A 21,679-nucleotide genomic window follows, 5' to 3' on the forward strand; every position below is an offset into this window, starting at 1 on the left:
TCTGAGAATCTACTGAATCTACTTATTTCCCATGTAACAATAAGAAATATACTCAAAATCTGGATTAATCTTTTTAGTCACATAGCACTACTATTATTCTGAACACTACTGTATATTACCAGGACCCGAAAAACGTGGACCTTTGTTCTTCTGCAAAGATATCAGCAACATCAAACAACTGTATGTACAGTGAGCTCATTACTCCATAAGATGTTCCTTGGCATCTCTCATTCTGAAAGGCTGAGGATCCAGAGACACTAGTATCACTGCCAAAAGACTTTAGTGAATGTCTCTACAATTTCAACACTTGTGGCATACAGATTCATACTTTTAACATACTTCTGATGGCTGAGTCCAGAAAGTCACTGAAAGCCTGGATCTTAGTCTTGGTCCAGGACAATCACAATTCCAGACCATCCAATTCCTCATAGACCTTCTCAAGTTCTGCAGTCAGGATATCCATTGATTTTGTAAAGATCACAGCATCGTCCTTGAACTCAAGATTGGTAAAACATCACTTGCCAACAAAGACACCAAAGCCACTGATTTCCACAACCATACCAAACACCCAGTGCATGCCAGCGCTGAACAGTGTATAATAGTCAGAATACATCTCTGATTAACGCCAAGTGTTACTAGAAAAAGGATTCTGCCTCTATCTGATCAACACAATATCACTGTGTAGGCTGACTATGCTGTCCAGCGACAATATATTGGAAATATAAAATGGCAAATTACATTGTTTGTACCAGAAAAATTGACCCATCTGCTCTGAATAATGGGAGAAAATTGTTACTTATGCTGTCCAGTTTTAGTATATGTTATATTCATTTTTTATTTACTGAGAGGCACAATCAAGTATCAGGAATTGTGTATAGGAACAAATGTGCTGCATACGGACTAGGAGTGCCCAATCCGATGGGAGACGCCATCAAAAGTGGTTGAGAACAACATGGCTAAGGTCCTGCGGGACTTCAAATTCCAGACATTCAAGCAGCTGCTGGTCAACCAAACAGATATAGCGGTGGTTGACAAGAAAAGACCACAGATGTGATCGATGTGGCAATCCCAGCTGACAGCAACATCAGAAAGAAGGAGCATAAGAAAATAAAGAAGTACCAAGGACTGAAGGAGCAATTGGAGCAGATGTGAAAGGTAAAGTCCAAAGTGGTCCCAGTGGTAATAGGAGCACTGTGAGCAGAAGAGAGCAGTCCAAGGAACACATAAGATTCGTCAAACTCCCGGGCCTCTAGTAGAGAACCCAAGCTTGAGGAACACACATATCACACTCCCCAAAGGGGTGGAGGGTGCGGTAAGAGGGAGATTTTTATTTATTTATTTTTTAATTGCCCCCTGCCCCCACTGAGCATACGTCATTTTGGAGCTCAGACACTCTGTGGATGGACACTCTTCATTCAAAGTGATCAAACGAATTAATGGGATTATTAACCATCAGATGACAAGGTAAAACCTCTTAAATCATTCTAAAGTCAGTTTTAAGAAATGAGGGAGCTTTAAGCAGGACGAGGCGTTAACTGTGACACTTTGAAATGACGGACGGTCAGTCTGTGCAACAGCTACCAGCGCGTGTAGCTGCGGCGCTGTGATCGCTTCCTCAGCTTTTTCTGATGAAATAATGCTGAATTTATGTGGAAATGATTGTTGTACGAAAGCTTCCAATATCTGTCACTGAGATATATGATGACTAGAGTGCAGTTTTAAGCAGAAACAAGGTGATAATGGGTGAACTGCGGCTGATGACACGAGTGGACCGGTCGGTGACATCGTCTAGTCAATGGAAGAGTTTTACAACAGTAAGAGTTGATTTTACACTATTGTGATAGTGTTAGATAATATCTGTGCTAAGTCCTTATTTTATGTTAGTTATCAGGTGTTAGCTTTTGCTATTTGATTGGAAGTCTCTGTTCTGTTATGTTTAAACATAAGAGATAAGTTTTACTTTCATCGTTTATGTCTAAGTTTTAGATCCAGGGAGGGTTCCCCCTATCTGTGAGAACCACTAACATTAGAAATGTGAGACTAAACTACACCTATTGTAAATGCCAACATTGTATAAAGAGTGCTGAATGACCCATTTTCTGGGCCTTTCACAAGATGGACACTGTCTGTGAGGGTCCTAGTCCAGTTTTCATTGTGACCTTTAATAAATCCACAATGAGGAATACAATGGTTTGGTTCTTTGAAAGGGGCAGTAAATTACATAAAGAACTGGGTAGAAATTACTACTGTGATTTGTTATTAACCACTGACTCCGGTGACTCAGCTGTTCTTACGCTTTTAGATTTCACTGCTGCGTTTGATATGGTCAACCACACATTTCTCATTTCTCGTCTCGAGCACTGTGTTGGTATTAGGGATGCTCCCTTGGAGTGGTTCCGATCATAATTGTCTGAGAGGTGCTTTTCAGTGAGGATTGGTGATTTCACCTCGTCTACTGCTCCCCTGTCTTGTGGAGTTCCCCAAGGTTCTATTCTTGGGCCCATCCTTTTTTCTTTATGGGTGATTCTTTAACTACAGGCACTATTGGCCTTGTAAATGTAATTTCCACCACACCATTGCCTTACAATATAAAGCGTCTTGGGGCAACTGTTTGTTGTGATTTGGCGCTATATACATGTGCTCTGATGTCACTGTTTATCTCCATAGAAACTACCCAAACAATCTTTCATACAAACTGTTTAAAGGGACATTACAGAGTTGTGGTGGAAATTACGGCAATAGTGTGGGACAACTACATTTTGTTTAAAAAAAATCACAACAGTTGTATGACATTGAATACCCCAATTATGTTTTGATTATTTTACTGATATTTTATTCAGATATATTTTAAAACATTAGAAAAAAACATTTCTTTACCATTCATTTTTATCATTGAAGATCAAAAGTCTGGGTGTGGGACAAGCACAAAACGGCAATATTTGCATATAATGATGCTGAAAAAAGGTGAAAAAGTCATCATAGACTACTAGAACAAATTTCTTAACACACTTTCATTGTAAAGATAACTATAAAAGTGTGAAATTTCCCCTTTTTCCTGTTTTTCATACAATATGATCAAAGGACATAAGTGCCCGTAGTCTAAGAATCACCCTTATACATGCTCCCTCTTGGTTTAGTTTTTAAAAACATGGCCTCTCCTACCATTTTTATGTGGATGACTCCCAAATTTATCTGCCCCTTAAGAAAAATGACAAGAGCTCCCTGATGCCCTTATTGGAGTGTCTGAAGGACATCAAGGCATGGATGGCTTCTAATTTTTTTAAATTTAAATGAAAATAAAATCGAGGTCATGGTGTTTGGACCCAGTTGAGCCTGTAGTGTCTCTAGTGTATCTGGGCTCCCTGTACCCATATGTAAAACCCATTGTCACAAACCTTGGTGTTAAAATGGACAGTGATTTTAAACAGATAAATTCAGTGGTTAAAACCAGTTTTTATCATCTGAGGCTTTTATCTAAAATCAAATCTGTTGTATCTTTTAATGATTTTGAGTGTTTGATTCATGCTTTTATCTCGGCCCGTTTGGACTACTGTAATGCCCTGTATACTGGCATTAACCAGTCCTCCCTTGCCCGCTAACAGTTAGTCCAAAATGTGGCTGCTCGTATTGTAACAGGCACTCGTAAGCATGATCACATCACCCCCATTCTCGCCTCTCTCCACTGGCTTCCTGTCTGTTTTAGAATAAATTTTAAGATTTTATTGTTTGTTTTTAAGTCACTAAATGGCCTGGCACCTTAGTATATTGCTGATCTTATACATGTCTATGCCCCCACGAGAGCATTGAGAGCCGTTGATCAGTTCCGTCTTGTGGTGTCAAAAAGCAGACAAAAGACCAGGGGGGGACCGTGCTTTTTCAGTGGTGGCTCCCAAGTTATAGAATGAGCTGCCCATTCGTAAAATGGCCCCCACCCTGGATACTTTTAAATCATGTTTAAAAACTTATTTTTATTCCATGGTTTTTAATACTGCATGAGAGTTGTGTGGTCCTCTGTCTCTGTTCTTATTCTGTTTTGATCTTTTTAGTCTTTTATCTGATATCGTCCTTTTGTTTTTAGATGTTTCTAATCTACTGTATTTTAACTTTATTTTATTTTTTATATTTTATCTGTTGTCCAGCACTTTGGTGACCTTGTTGTTTTTAAAATGTGCTATACAAATAAAGGTGGATTGGATTGGAAATTACAGTTGAGTATATTTAACTCTATTTAGACTGGGACCAAATGCTATCCCAGCAGACTACATTTTACTCTGCAAAATGTCATGTGTATAAATTTAGCCTCAGCTATAAATGCTTTGGTGATTGGCATCCGTTCATGTTACATATTTTTACTGATACAAATAAACTTTAAATTAAAGGAAACCTCATGGTTTCACATAAAAAGACAGAAAATATTTACATAATATATAACATAGCAATCAGGGTAGGGTAGTTGAACAAATCAAATACATTCAACCCTTCATGTCCAAACCTTTGTGAATGGTAGTGTATATATATCTGTGCATAATACATGGCTGAAGAATGCTGATTTTTATAATTTTTTTTTTTTTTTTTAGAATTTTGAGCAATGTGTTTTTAAAAACAAATAAAATATGGATTTATTATTATTATCCTGCACTTTTAACTACGTTACCAAAACACTGAGAAATCTGCTGTTAAAGCATCAATGTATCAAAGTAAATAAAAAACAAATAGAAGGGATCACTGTTGTTATTTACTTCTGCCTTTCCCGCACATGCGCACACGCGCACACAGACGGGAGGCAGTAAAACTCCAGACTCCAAGCAGATGCGATGAGAAAACGCACTGGAAGATAACTTCAGACTACGTGTCAACTCTTGATCCTGAAAATCGGAAGTGATATTGTGAGAAATTAAATCTTGGAGATGACAACCATGAAGGATTTCAAGTTTTTGGAGGCGTACAATTATTTTATCTTTGGTCATGTGAGGGATTGCTGATATCAGCCTGCTGCTGCAGACGCTGATGTCCGTCTGTAATTTTTCTGCTGTCTGGTTCCGTCTATATGGGCTGAGTGCAGTAGCAGGACGTGCTCTGAAGTTGAGGAACTTTTTAAACATGGTCCAAAAAAAACACACTCGTGCACAGTCCGACCTGTGTGCGCATCGTGCGTCAGGCTGTAGTTCACCTGTGTTACAGAGCCATTAAATGCAGTTCTGCATGTGCATCCATGGTTGAAAAAGTGATGGAGGAAAATAAACAACGAACCAAAGGTTTCTGTTTGACCAAAAAAAAAAAAAAAAGCCACCACAAGGAGGTGGCAGCTTTAATTATATACGAGGTCTGTGATGAAAAAGCGGTCCTTTTATTTTTTTCAAAAAATAAATGGATTTGATCCATATGTTTTTACGTCAGACATGCTTGAACCCTTGTGCGCATGCATGAGTTTGTTCACGCGTGTCGGTGACGTCATTTGCCTGTGGGCAGGCCTTGAGTGAGGAGTGCTCCACCCCGCCCGTTGGAATCTCTTTGTCTGAATAGCCACTGCGGACGGCGCGCGTTGCTTTATCAACATTTTTTCTGGACCTGTGAGGAATATCCGAGTGGACACTATTCGAGAAATTAAGCTGGTTTTCGGTGAAACGTTTAACGGCTGATGAGAGATTATGGGGTGTTTCTGTCAGTGTAAGGACTTCCCACAGAGCGGGACGTCGCGCAGCGCTTCCAGGCGCCGTCGTCAGCCTGTTTCGACCTGAAAACATCCTAATTTAAGACTTAATTCACCCAGGACGTCGTGAGAGAACAGAGAAGATTCAGAAGAGGCCGGCATGAGGACTTTATGCGGACATTCCACTGTTTAAGGACATTTTGTAATGAAAGACGTGCGCGCAAATTCGCCGAGTCGTTTCTGTGATGACTCGGCGAATCTGTGTGCGCCGCGACAGGAAAAACACCTCCGTGTTGAAAACCATTTGTAAAATTCAGGCGGCTTTTGATGGCTTTCAACAAGTGAGTATCTGAGAAACTGTTTAACAGCTTGGGCATGTTCCAATTTGCCCGTTAAGGTTTCCAACATAGGTGTTTTTCCTGTCGCGACCCCCCGCGGTCGGGTCCGGCTGACACGCGACTCTGCCCGCACGTTCTTTCATTACAAAATGTCCATTAACAATGGAATGTCCGAATAAACTCCACATGCCGACTTCTTCTGAAACTTCTCTGTTCTCTGACGACTTACTGGGTGAACAGAGCCTGAAATGTGGAAGTTTTCAACTTGAAACGGCGAGACGCTGCCGCCTCGAAGCGCAGATCGCCGTCAGGTGCCGTGGGCTGTCCTTAAAGCGACACTACCAGACCAAAATCAGCCGTTAAAATTTTTACCGAAAACCAGCTGAATTTATCGAATGGTGTCCACTCAGTTGTGCCTTAGTTTTTGAAAAAATTTTGATCAAACAAAGCAGCAGTCTCTGAGCCATTCCTAAACAATGAAAAAACAACGAGAGGGTGGGCCACTCCTCACTCAAAGACTGCCCACAGGCGAATGATGTAACCGACAGGCGTGAAAAAACTCTCGCATGCCAACGAGGGTTCAAGCATGTCTGATGTAATCACACGTGATTCAAATCCATATGGTTTTTGAAAAAAATAATAAGGTCCGTTACTTTTATCACAGACCTCGTACACCCGCACATTACATACACCTGTGTGGATCACACGACTTCCCAAAAAAGTAAAATAAACCAAAAAGATCCACAAACAAAATCACCCATCCATAACAATTTGAGAGTATATATATATATATGTGTGTGTGTGTGTGTGTGTGTATATAATGTATGTATTCATACATTTACACATTTTAAACAACCTGAAAGCCACCAGAGCAGCTAGAACTGAACCCTGGGTTCCTGGACAGTCGCCTCTGTCTTTCTTCTCGCTGGTTTTATTTCTTCTGCGGCTTACAGTCATTTTGACGCCGGTGAGTCCAACTTTACACTTTGTGTTCATCCATTTGTCTGCAAAATCTTTATGTATGTGTTAATTTTCAAAATGAACCTCAGATTGTTAGTTTTCAGCCCTCATAATAACGTCAGTCACAGCTTATCGCCTAAATGTGGAGCCGCACAGAGAAATCCAAAGGAAAAAAGAAAAAAAAATACAGAAGGGGAGGTTTGTTTTTTATGTGATGTGTTGAAACCATCAATTTCTATTGGAACACAGGATGAGCTCATGTGACCCCATCTTCCACCTGTATTGGGCACAATTTTGAGCCAGACCACATCTGATCCTTGAGACTAAATGCTTACAAAGTGAAAATTTATCAGACGGATTGTCATCCATCTGGATGTGATGTGTTTTTTTATGCACAGTGTTTATCTGTCAGCGTGTGATGGATCACCGAGTGCACACAGTCAGTCAGACAGCTGCATTAGGAGCTTTCTGCCTACCAGTGTGGCCCCGCCCGGTGCGTGACATCATCACGATTCCTTCTATTTGAATCCCAAGGTTCAATGCACTGGAAGACAAAGGGCTCAGCGGCATCAGGATAGCTTCTGGCAATTTAACATGCATTTCTAACATTGGTGTTCAGTGATCTGTTTTTCACATTTCAAAATAATAGAAGAAGAAAATGTGATATCTGGGTACTGTGAAATAGCAAACCTGTCAACACTCATCAGTAAAACTAAAACTTCGAAACCTTCTTAAAAATACAATCATTTTTGCAGGTTTGTTGATGTGAGCAAATATTATTTTGATGCTCAAAATGAAATGCAGCCATAAGACATGTTAGCTCAGATAAGATCCTGTGGGTGTCCACACTTTACAATATATATGGAAATTTGTGATACATCACAACATCAGTCCTCAGATACATCCTGGGGTGATGGTACTGAACAATGCAAAATCTGAATGTGTCCTTTAATCTTCACAAAAGGACGCAGTGCCTCGTTGAGTGGAACATTTGACTTCCTCTGAGTGGGAGCAGGTGTGGAGGACAAAACCAGAGGCCACTACAGATGGTATATAAAGCTGGTGGTCCAAAAGAACCCACCATCTTCCCATGCAAGAATCATCACCCAAGGCCATCAAATATGGCCATCAGGTATTGCAAAGGCTTTTTGTCCATCTGTCTGTTTGTCCGTCCATCCGTCTGTCTTTGCTCAGCATCAGTCCAGTCCTATTACTGCCAGACTCTTGAAATTCACAGGAAAAATTTTTGGGACACAGACCTTGGACAAGTTCAAAGATGGTTAACCTTGATATGTATTTTTGTTGTGTGGGCCGCTGAAGAGGAGGTACTGCTGGCCCACCACCACTAGAGGGCGCCCTGCCTGGAGTGCGGGCTCCAGGCACCGGAGGGCGCTGCCGCCTTACGGGAGCAGCCAGGACGACAGCTGTCATCCATCACTGGAGACAGCTGATCCCAATCAATACGGAGGTATATCAGCAGGATGGCATCTCCACCTCATTTGCCGAGATATCGCCTGACCAAAGAGGTAACAATCTCTGCCCATACATATAACTAACCATTGTTGTATTTCTTGTGGAGCATTTGTAGGACAGCTGACTACTGAACAACTTTTGGATAAGTACTCACCTTCCTACACTCCTGTATCATTGTTAACGAGAGGTGGAGGTGGACTCTCCACCCTCCGTGTTACTGGGTGCAGCCGCATCCACACCTGACTGTTTTTGTTCCTTGCCAGCAGTACCGGATCCGACGAGCGGAGGCAGTGGCCACCTGGGATTCGGGACTTGGCGGCTCCAGTATTCCCGGGGTTCGGTGGCAGAGGAAATCGGGTTGGTTCCGGTTCGACTTGGACAGACGTCTCCTATCGTCGAGCCTGCCCACACGACACCGTTGTTATTGGACTCAGTCTCAATATTGTAATCGGCTGTGTTGTTGTGCGTGTTTTCACAACAGTAAAAACAGTGTTATTTGATTCCTCCATTGTCCGTTCATTTGCGCCCCCTGTTGTGGGTCCGTGTTCCTACACTTTCACAACATATTTTAAGAGGTTAAAAAGTCAGATTTTATTTCAAGCTGATCTGCTTTGTATTTCAGTGACAGCCAATCAGAGTAGAGCTACACCGTGACATCAGTCGCTGGTCTCTTCAAAACCGCTTTGTTTTGTGTGTTGATATATACGTTTCTCATATATTATGTAAAAGCTAGCGAGAAGGTTTTACAAACCATATAGTGGATGTTGGCGTGGTGACATCACAGGCTGCTAGCTAGGTGGAAACTCTGTTTGTGTGTAAATATTCTCAAGGTCGGTATCCAGGCAGTTCACCTCAAGGGGCGAGTTTTCTCTGTGAAAACATTGCCGTGCTCATGCAAATACATGTAAATTGGTCACTTTTCCAACCGGTCAGGCTCATCAGTAAAGTCAATTTAATGTACAATGGTTCATTTCACGTCATCTTAGTGTATAATTCTCACCGTTTGAGGCAATGATAGCTGTCAGCTGGCCGTTAGAAGCAAGTTAGAGACAATAAAAAACTGGTTGATTTCAATAAAACAGCATACAGCCTGAGTGTGCTGTCACCGAGCGGATAGTCACGGCAGCACAAATTCTTGCCTTTGGACCGGCCGCTTTGCCTGGTGATGTAGCGCCAACCTTGAGAATAACCTCTTTGTCATATATTATGTAAAAGCTAGCAAGAAAAAACACTTCTGTAACTGAAAACACTGTTTTTGGAATCTAATAACACTTCTGGAATGATTTATAAGACATTTCGTGGATGTTAGCATGCACGCTAACGTCCGCTAACTCAAAGCTAACAAACTTGCTGCTAACTTGCAATGGGATAAATTTATCTTATTAATACCTGCAAATGCACAGAGGGTGATCTACAAATATTCTTTGATTTGCACAACTTCCACTCTTGTCAAAAGCTCATGTAAACACACACGTAAAGCCTCCTGCATACACCATCAAAATGTAAATATTGTTTATGGTTGATTGATTGATAGAGGGGCTTTATTAAACATGTACAAATCGTATAAGATAATAGGATCTTAATAATGAATCAAACAACTGCAAATTATAAAGAAGAAAATACTCATACAGTATTTTAGCATTGTGTTATTTTTTTAGTTTACAGCTCTGCAATATATCAGCAGTAAAGGTACCTCTGGATTGACTGTCATGATATGGATTTGGTAATACTCTTAGTGTCTTTACCCTTTTTGTTAGGGTGCTTGATCCCAAAAAGAAGGTGGCTGCTTCAAGGCCATTTCTGCTCCATGCCTTACACAATGCATCTGGTGCAAAACCTATGCCAAATCAAAACCACAGTAAATCTAGATTGTGGTGACAGCACTCTAACAGCAGCAGAACCGTAGTGGTGTCTGAATCCAATGTAAGCAGAAGATCATTCACCACTTTAGCGAGAGCCGTCTCTGTGGAACGATATTTTCTAAAAGCAGACTGCAGTGGCTCAAAGAGATTATTCTCAGTAAGGTGGTCCATGAGCTGCCATGAAACCACTTTTTCCAGAATTTTAGAGCAAAATGATAGATTTGATATTGGCCGATAGTTTGTCAATACACTAGGGTCAAGATTAGGTTTCTTAAGTAATGGTTTAATCACTGCAGATTTTAAAAATTTAGGAACAGATCCAGAAGTTAAAGAAAGATTAATAATTTCCAGTACAATTGGCCCAAGAGTGGGCCACAGGTCCTTAAACACTTTTGTTGGTATAGGATCAAATAAACAGGTTGTGCTTTTTGTTGATGTTACGAGTTTCATCAGCATGTCTAGAGAGATACTATCAAATTCTGTAAATCTAGGTAATACCTCAGTAGTGGCGCCCACCTCAATAGCAGGGTGTAGTGGCTGGGTTAAGGCATGCTGGGATATGTTCAACCTAATGTCATCTATTTTCTTCTCAAAGTAATCTAGGAAATCTTGTGCTGTAAAAGGAGAGCGAGCTACAGGTGGTTGCCCATGAATAAGTGTTGCCACCATGTCGAACAAGAACTTTGAGTTATGCTTGTTTTTGTTGATCAAATCAGAGTAATAGGTACGCTTTGTAGCCAATAATGCATGCTTATAGTCTAAGATAGTATCACGCCACGCAAGGTGGAATACTTCTAATTTTGAACGACGCCATTTCCGTTCTAGACCTCTTGCTTTATGCTTGAGGTCATGCAGGTAATCATTGAACCAAGGTGATTGCTATTTGGGGGAGCGCGGTTTCAACACAGGTGGTGGTATCATGTCGAGTGTCGTTTTGAGCACTGAGTTTAAACTATCCACAAGTCTGTCTACTGACTGGGTACTCTCCAAAGTTTTGAGTGGGTTCAGCTCCAGGTTGTTCTGACCACACCAGAGGGCCAGTTGCTCCACCTCCTGTCTGTGTGCGGCCTCATCACCATCCTGGATCAGTCCAGTGATGTGGTATTATCCGTTAACTTCAGGAGTTACACAGCAGGGTTCCTAAAGGCCCGGTTCCACTGGTGTTTAGAAAGATTTATGCACGAATTGCGCACAAATTTGTTTTTTTTTGCTAAACATCCGCAATATCCGTGAAGCATGCTTGTATGAGTTGGCCGACATCCGCACATGTCTGCAATTATCTGCAGAGGCACGTTTTTCCATTGCCAGGATTTTTGAGCTGCACAAAATTTTGGTTGCGGATGACATCCGCCTTACATATGCAATACATAACCTATGTGCTGTATATCCGCCGTTATCTGCAACTGACGGGGTAGCGGCTTGGCAGCGGACTGGGACAGTGTGTAAAATGGATATGTAGCGTGCCTATCATGTCCACATCACAAACTAAATAAGTTGTAGTGAATGCATACAGCGTGGCCACGGATAAAGCGTTTGTATTGTGTCTGCTTTGCATCTGATTTTCGGACAATTTACGAATGCATAACTAACACTCCACGTAAACCCAAAGTACTATATAAATGTGGCAGAAATTGACATACCTGCCAGTCATTGCCAGTCCAGCTGTGGAGACGTACAGATGTAGTTATGGATCCCCAAAGACGTAGTGTGATAGTTGCTGCCATCCAACAACATACCAATCAACTTGTCCAAGTCCAGCAATTGCTCCAGAGGCTGTGGTGTTGGTGTGAATAGTGATGCCGAAAGGCTCGAGTGCACTTCTTTTATGATCGCAATGCAGAAGCTGCGCATGCATAGTACAACCGCTGTTTCTGCAACACGTGCGCAATGCATTCTCAATACATCCGTAAGACTTCCATGATAATCGCAATGCGTCCAATCCATTTCCTCAATACATGCATTATGGGTGATTCTTTAACTATGGGCACTATTGGCCTTGTAAATGTAATTTCCACCACACCATTGCCTTACAATATAAAGCGCCTTGGGGCAACTGTTTGTTGTGATTTGACGCTATATACATGTGCTCTGATGTCACTATTTATCTCCATAGAAACTACCCAAACAATCTTTCATACAAACTGTTTAAAGGGACATTACAGTGTTGTGGTGGAAATTACGGCAATACTGTGGGACAACTACATTTTGTTTAAAAAAATCACAACAGTTGTATGACATTGAATACCCCAATTATGTTTTGATTATTTTACTGATATTTTATTCATTAGATATTAGAGATTAGATTAGAGATATTTTAAAACATTAGAAAAAAATGTTTCTTTACCATTCATTTTTATCATTGAAGATCAAAAGTCTGGGTGTGGGACAAAGACAAAACGGCAATATTTGCATATAATGATGCTGAAAAAAGGTGAAAAAGTCATCATAGACTACTAGAACAAATTTCTTAACACACTTTCATTGTAAAGATAACTATAAAAGTGTGAAATTTCCCCTTTTTTCTGTTTTTCATACAATATGATCAAAGGACATAAGTGCCCGTAGTCTAAGAATCACCCTTATACGAGGTCTACTAGAAAAGTATCCTTCCTTTTTATTTTTTTCAAAAACTATATGCGCCACCACAGGAAAAACACCTCTGTTGGAAGCCTTAAGGACAAGTTGGAACATGTCCAGCTGTTAAACAATTTCTCACATACTCACTCAACTGAAAGCCATCAAACGCCGCCTGGTTTTTACAAATGGGTATCGACACGGAGGTGTTTTTCCTGTGGCGGCGCACCGCGCCGGCTGCCTGCCAACGCGCCAATCCGTCCACACATCTTTCATTACAAAATCTCCTTTAACAGTGGATTGTCCGGATAAACTGCTGATCCCGACCTCTTCTGAAAGTTCTCTGTTCTCTCACGACGTCCTGGGTCAACAGAGGCTTAAATTTGGAGATTTTCAGCTCGAAACAGGCTGACGACGGTGCCTGGGAGCGCTGCGCGACGTCCCACTCCATGGGAAGTCCTTAAAGTGACAGCAACACTGCATAATCTCTCACCAGCCGTTAAAATTTTCACCGAAAACCAGCTGAATTTCTCGAATGGTGTCCACTTCGATGTGCCTCACAGGTTCTGAAAAAATTTTGATCAAGCAAAGCGCCAGTCTCTCAGGAAGTTCCCAGACAAAAGAAATCTGACGAGAGGGGTGGACCACTCCTCACTCAAAGCCTGCCCACAGGTGAATGACGCAACCAACAGGCGTGAAAAAACTTACGCATGCGCACAAGGGTTCAAGGTTGGCTGATGTAATCGCACGTGATTCAAATCCATATAGTTTTTGAAAAAAATAAAAAGGTCGGATACTTTTCTAATAGACCTCGTACATCCGTGACTGTTCGTCATATATTCGCCATACATTATTAATATAGCCGTAATCTATACTGAGAAATTTGTCATTCTTGGCCAATTTTGTTGCGAACGCCATGAACATCCAAAATTTGTATACACAATTCATGCGCAATTAATCCTCTTCCCAGTGGGACTGGGCCTTAAGGTGCAGTCATTTGTGTAGAGTGAAAAGGGCAGTGGGAGAGCACACACCCCTGAGGGGCACCAGTGCTGACTGACTGTGTGCTGGATGTGAAATGATTAAGTTGAGTTTTTCCATTTAAGGTACAATATTAAATTAGTCCATTTGAAAATGCAAATGGTCAATATTAAAGTCTTGCTAAAAAAAGGTAATTATTAAAGGGGGTCATACTGCACCAGATCAGTTTTTATCTTCCTTTTATAGTTTCATATGCTTCAGGTTTAACATATTAAACATCCTCAAAGTGCATCAGTTCAAGTACTGTGAAAAATTCTTGTGTTGTTCGCACAATGTATGTCTGAAAAACCTGTTTTATATGTCTGTGACATATACAGTATATGAAGGCATTGCCATACCCCATTCATGGAATATAAATCGCACCAGAGTATGAAGTGCTGTATTTTTCCTTATTATCAGCTTTTTCATTTAGGATTTTTGTGTATTGCTGTAGCATAATTTTTATTATTTGCATTTATTCTTTTATAATTTGAGTTGATGTTGTTCAGTATTTTTATTACTGGGAAAGCCCCATATAAATTGTTATTAGAATTATTATTATTAATAATGAATGTGTGATTTTTGTGAGTTTTTGTTTGTGAGTTTTTAATCTATTAGGCACAGGACTTCCCAAGCTAGTAAAAAAAAAAAAAAGACATATAAATATAGTACCCACTGTTACTTTTCTTTCATTTCCTGTCACCTGATGTTGATTAGAAAGATATTTTGAGTTCATAATACATTTATTATGGGAACCAGATAAGGGAAACAATCAGGAAGATGCCCCCAAAATAATGAAATGAATAAATAAAGTCTGTGACTAAAAATAAATTGTGTTCCTGCCTCGCAGGTCGTAACTGTGGCCTTGAAATATACAGATGGTGACTTTCTTTTGATGAACACACCTGCTTTCAACCACGACATCACAAATTCAATTCTTAATATAAGTGCATCTGTTGCTTTCCCTGCTCAGGAAACCAAACTGAGGGCAGTTAAGATAAATGGTAACAGCATCAAACCTAAAGCGTTTTCATGTGGTTTAAAGGTGACTGAACATGTGAATTGTGCATGCATGAAAAAATATAATGCGATGCTAAAATACCCTCTGTCGTATGAGCATGTAATCAGTGAAAGAGTGTGTAGAAAGAATGCGACCTTTTGACCCTGTAGAATAGGCCAAGGTTACCCATCTTTGAATTTGTCCAAGGTCTGTGTCTCAAGAATACTCCCTATGATTTGAAGACCCTGGCAGTATTAGGTCTGGACTTATGCTGAGCACAGACAGACAGACGCAAAGTCTTTGCAATACCGGTGTTATGTGTCGGACGCAGCCCGGAGAACCGACCAGCGTTTGAAGGACCCAGTATAAAATATGCAGAGCACGGTACAAAGGATAACAGAGTTTAATGAACATAACAGTGCTGTGAAAAAATAGAAACAAATAAGTGCGCGGTCTGGCGTGGCGGATTTGCGGTGTGCTCCCAGCAGCACAAAACGGTCCGGAGCCAGAACCAGTTCGGACCCAAGGACCCCGCCGACACCCCCCAGGTGGCCGCGACAAACCGAGTCTGTGAAAGAAGGAATCCTTATGTGAGTCCACACTCAACACACAGAGAGACCACTCAAAGGTGTACAAACAGCAAACACTTCCTGGCTTAATTGCAAATCAGCTTCCCACCCTGCAGGCATATAACACCCTGTTCACAAAACTCCACTGCAGTGAAAGCTGATTTAAACGACCAACATACAGCTCAATATAATAAAGGTGTGAGGGACACCACATTTACTGACTGTATAAATGTTAGTCACAAAATCTAACGTACCTCAGGAAGTGTGCTGACGAGCGTGAGACCTCACCCCCTCCTCTTTCACAGACCATGCATCAAACCTGGACGTTCTCTGCATCCACTGATGATGAGATGGCTCTTGAGACGACGATCTCACCCGTCTGGTCACAAGGTCGAGTCTCTGGCAAATACACACTGTGTACTCCAGTCTTAAATGCCACCATGTTCCAATCCATGTAGATGCACCACAGCTGTGAGTCCTGACGAGCCGCAGGTGATCAGGGTGAGGTCCTGATAAACTCAGCTACACAGCCACTCAGTCCCAAATGCAAGCCACCTGGAAGGAAAAACAAAAGACAGGACAGAAAACAGAAACAAAAGGCAGCCAGGCCCCCCCAGCCACACAACAACCGGATCATTTTTACCTAAGCCAAAATATGGCCATGGGGTATTGCAAAGAATTTGTGTCTGACCATCAGTCCGTCTGTGCAACCCCTTAGCTTTCTCTAGCTGCTGAGATCCTCAATGCTGAGGCACCTGCACATTCACCACATGCTCAAAATATTATAGCTGATGCTTCCTCACAATGCAAGTGTTACACATCATGCGCGTCTCACCAAGCAACCTGCCACTGCAGCGATAAGAAAGGATCCCCTGAAGAGACCAAACATCAAATGCATCTAGTCTTTATCTTAGGTCAGAGGCTTGAGTCCGTCTCACAACCATACAGTAAGATAGGAAGCACAAGGATCCAACCCAGTTGGACCTTCATTCTCCTGCAAAGATATCAGCATCGCCAAACACCAGCAATGTCATGACTCCATAAGCTTTTAACAGGCATTATGCTGCAGTTGGGCCGTTATGCTGTTTCCGAGGTTGTGTAACTGGAAAAATTAAATGATTATTTCTCTATGTTGATTGTTGACATGCTGGTTCTGATTGAGAAGCAACAAGTCCACAATTTATTCCTCAACCTCTTTCAAAGCCATTTAAAGATGCCAGTCATGACTACTGGGACTGTTGTGGGCAAGAAAAGAGAATTGTTCGCCATTTCTAATTCACACAGTATTTTTTTTTTTGTTCCTCATAACATGCCATTTCCATGGGACAGCGCACGAAGGTTCTCTGATGTGGACTGTAGAAAAACTTCTTCCATAGCCGTGTTCTCCTGCTGCAGTGGAACCTAGGAGAACCCCCCCCTCCAGCTGTGTTCTCCTGCTGCAAGAGAAAAGTTCTCCTGCAGCAGGAGAGTGCTGTGCAGCAAGTGCTGGAGACGCGAGTTTTGTAGGGGTGACCATTATCCACCAGAAAATGTTTCAATTTATTACTCTTGGAAACACTACTGCCTGCATTTTGAGGGCCAAATTTTGTGAAGTCGTATTAATATGTTGCACAACTAGACAATCAGGTAATGCTTCAAAAAATGGTTTTCATAACACTAACCCAAATTGATATCGGGTCGAATCGAAATAATCAATCCTGAATCTTAAGAATCAGAATCAAATCAATTCTTGAAATTTGAATTGATACCCAGCCCTACAAGAGAGTGCAGTCAGGGTGGAGTGGGTGGAGAAAGGTGGCAGGATTGATTTGTGACCGAAGAATATCTGCAGGAGTGAAGGGGAAAGTTTACAAGACAGTGGTGAGACCAGCTATGTTCTATGGCTTAGAGACGGTGGCACTAACAAAAAGACAGGAGGCAGAGCAGGAGGTGGCAGAGCTGAAGATGTTGCAGTTGTCTTTGGGAGTGATGAGAATAGACTGGATTAGGAATGAACATCTCAGATGGACAGCTCAGGTGGGATGGTTTGGAGACAAAGTCAGAGAGGCGAGATTGAAATGGTTTGGACATGTGAAGAGGAGGAGAAGGATGGAGGAGAAGGATGCTGAGGATGGAGCCACCAGGCAGGAGGAGAAGAGGGAGGCCAAAGAGGAGGTTTATTGATGTGCTGAAGGAGGGCATGCAGGTGGTTGGTGTGACAGAGGAAGATGCAGAGGACAGGGTGAGATGGAAACAGTTGATCTGCTGTGGTGACCCCTAACGGGAACAGCCGAGGGAAAAAGAAGAAGAAGCTCTGATCAGTGAAAGAATGTGAAAAACTGAGGTTGATAACATGAATGATAACAGTTAATTTGTTTTGGTGAGGATGTGTGTGTGTGTGTGGGGGGGGGAGCTCAGTCCCTTCATGGTCCACAACAACAACAACAACAACAAAATCCTCATTCTAACTGAAACCCAGATTATTCTTCATATCATAACCAGATTCCTCCTGGTGGTTTTTGTGAGCCTCCCAGCAGGATAAATGTTGCAAATGCACCTTGACAGCAGATAGGAGAGAAAGACTCGATGCATGTTTGATGGAATTGAAAAATTGCTCAATTTTCCGGTGCATCACAAAACAACTATTAATATGCCAAAGAGGCGCATGGCACAGAGATAAATGTCAGGGGTGGAATGTACACTGGCTAATGAGATCTGAACACTGCTGACACAGTTTGGCTCAAATAAAACACAAAGGACAAGAGTGATGACTGCTCCACTATATTCAATTATCCTGCCTGAACAGAAGCTGTCGCTGTGCTCGGTCAACTTAGCCTCCTCTGGGGCATCTTGCATTTTTCACATAAAGAGAGTAAATTAACTGTCAAGGCTTTGATGGAGCAGCCAGGCTCTAAGTTACGATCGGCGTCCATATTCTTCTAGGTAACCCCGCCCATATTAATCATTTCTCACATTTTTCAGCAACTTACAATGTGATTTATATCATTGGTTTTATACGAGTAGAGAAAATGTTTTTATTTTGAAAGGCAAAGTTAGGGATCCATTTTGGTGGGAACAGTTAACTTTTTAGGAAGCGTTTCAAGCTTTTTATGGAAAGGGTGTTGGTTGGCTGTTCCAGAATGAGCTCACATCTGGGTTTATTATCAGCTGCTCCAAACCACACAGAAGCCGCTCTGTATCAGCGGGGAAAGTCTCCCACATCCTCACCGTGTTTCCTGTTATGACCTCACTTGCTGCAGAATACAAACACTGTGGGTCAAACATTGGCTTTTCCCAGCAAGAGGCGAGCTGTTGGGTTTCAGTGTGTGCCCTCAGTGTGTGCCCTCAGTGTGCGCCCTCAGTGTGCGCCCTCAGTGTGCTTAAAAAAGAGAAAACAATCACATAGTTTTTTTTTTTTTTTAGGCTCATTTGTGACCATTTGCAGCAAGTCTGCAAGCATGACTGGTTTCAGGCAGCCAACTGGAGTCTCACAGCTATATTTTAATACAGTGCACAATTCTACACACATCCAGGCCTGTGGCAAACATTTGTTTTTAGTAAGCTGTCAATTATTTTTCTGATTAATCACATTTTCTATAAATTGTCAAAAAAATTTATGCTGATCATAATTTATCAGCACTCAAGCAGGCATCATGTTTTATTGCAGTAGTTCACCCCCGGCAAAAAAAGATCAGTTGACTGAAACAACCAGTTAAAATCAGTTTGTCTTGACTATATTCAGTTTCATTGTGTTTATTCCTCCCGGGTCGGTGCCCCACCACGTCACATGGTGATGTGCAAGGAAATTCATTTTTTCACACCGACGTCATTTCTTTCTGTTAGCAGACAGAATGATCTGCTTCACGTCAGTGTCATCAAAAGCATTTATGTATGTTTGGCTTGTGGTTATGTTTAGGGTTCACATAGTGAGGTAAAGGGGCCAACTCATCACATATTGTTTGGTCAAAACAAGCCTTTTGCATCAAAATGGGATTAGTTGAGGGTGAGACTGCTTTGGGATAGAAGTGAATTTGCAGTTGCTGTGCATGTGAGTGTTTTCATGGAGTCAAAGGACATGGTGTCCATTTTTCTGCCGAAACAAGGACAGCAGTGTGGCCAAATGTCAGATTGATTGGAGGATAGTGTGACGGGGGGAGCCCACTGAAAGCTGCAGACAAACCCATCACCGGAGGCCGTCGAGCGTTTAACCCACAACCCAGGCAGGCAGCGCACAGAGGTATAATAGTACAGCAGATAACTGAAGCAATCATGCAAATGGTGATAAAAGCATCAAATTCAGCAGAAATAATCCATAGACATTCCTCTTTTGAAAAAAAACAACAAAAAAACAAAAACGATTGGCCACTTGAATTTTCAATCGGTGGTCGGGCAGTGGTGAATTGAAGAATTACACAGTGGTCAAACTTAAAAGATGCTCCAATCATATTGAAAATTATACCACATTATTTGCCTGATCATAAAGATTCCAAAAAGGTATAATTTGGACTATCTGTGACTGAATTCTATGGAGTTATGGGAAAAAACAGCAAAAATGGTGACAAAGGTCAGTTTCAGTTTGTACAGGGATCAAAAGTTAAAGTTGCTCCAATGTTGGTAAAAAGTGATGAAAATTATTGGTTGTGCTAATAGGATTAATAAATGGAGTAGTTTTGACAGTGTTGAATGCTTGGTCTCCAAAGTTAAAGGTCAAACAAGGTCAATGTCCATTGGATTCTATGACATGTGGCATACGAGGTCTGTTAAAAAAGTAACGGACCTTTTTATTTTTTGCAAAAACCATATGGATTTGAATCATGTGTGATTGCATCAGCCAAGCGTGAACCTTCATGCGCATGCGTGAGTTTGTTCACGCCTGTCAGTTGCGTCATTCGCCTGTGAGCACACTTTGTGGGAGGAGTGGTCCAGCCCCCTCTGCGGATTTTCATTGTCAGGAAAATGGCCAAGCGACTGCCACTTTGCTGCAACAAAATTTTTTCAGAAACTGTGAGAGACAGCCAGGTGGAAACCATTCGGAAAATTCAGATGGCTTTCGGAGAAGATCTTATGGGTATCACACAGATTAAGGAGCATTACAACCGGATTAAAGACGGCCCACAGCGGCTGAGGGCGCACCGTGCTTCAAGCGACATCGACAGGCTGAAATGACCAGATCATTTCCAAAGTGAAGGCTGTGTTGATCCGGGATTACATCCACATTACACTGTTACGGGAGATTTTGTAATGAAAGACATGCGGCGGAATTCGCATATCAGGACGGAGCCGCTAATGGCGCAGAACAAAAAGCACCTCCGTGTTGGAAGTCTCACGGGACATGCCCAGCTCTTCCACCATTCGGAAGATTCAGACGGCTTTGGGTGGCTTTTCAGTCGAGTGAGTATCCGAGAAATTGTCGAAGAGCTGAGCATGTCACATGTCCTGTGAGACCAACACGGAGGTGCTTTTGTTCCGCGCTATTAGCGGCTCCGTGGCGAATTCCTCCGCTCCTGTTTTCATGTCAAAATCTCCTTTAACAGTGGAATGTGCCGGAAAAGTGCTGATGTCCACCTTTCTGCCATTTCTCTGGTAGTCAGAGGATGTCCCGGATCAACACAGAATTCAGTTTGGAAATGATCTGGTCATTTCAGCCTGTCGATCGCCGCTAGGAGCGCGGCGCGCCCTCCACCATTGTGCGCTGTCTTTAAACCGGCTGTACCACTCCTTAATCTCTGTGATGCCCAGAAAATCGTCCCTGAAAGCCATCTGAATTTTCCGAATGGTGTCCACCTGGCTGTCTCTCACAGTTCCTGGAAAAATTTGATGCAGCGCTGCTCCAGCCGTTCAGACATTTTCCTCACAATGAAAATCCGACGAGGGGGGAGGACCAGTGCTCACTGGCGAATGAGGCAACCGACAGGCGTGAAAAACCTCACGCATGTACACAAAGGTTCAAGCTTGGCTGATGCAATCACACATGATTCAAATCCATATGGTTTTTGCAAAAAATAAAAAGGTCCGATACTTTTCTAACAGACCTCGTATGTTACCCCGTAACGTGATAACTAAGCATGATACATGGTCCAAACTATTCCTTTTTAAAACCCTGTTAAATCAACTAATAATAAGTTAAGTGAGGATTGCAGACTTACATATTTATAATAGCATTTAGTGACAATGTTCATCATTAACTTTGTTGAATTTTGTGTATGCTGTGGGATTATGGAAGAAAACTCAGCCGACTGTCACTTTTTTCATGG

The sequence above is a fragment of the Thalassophryne amazonica genome, chromosome 11 (genome assembly GCF_902500255.1).
Source record: "Thalassophryne amazonica chromosome 11, fThaAma1.1, whole genome shotgun sequence".
Taxonomy (NCBI): Eukaryota; Metazoa; Chordata; class Actinopteri; order Batrachoidiformes; family Batrachoididae; genus Thalassophryne; species Thalassophryne amazonica.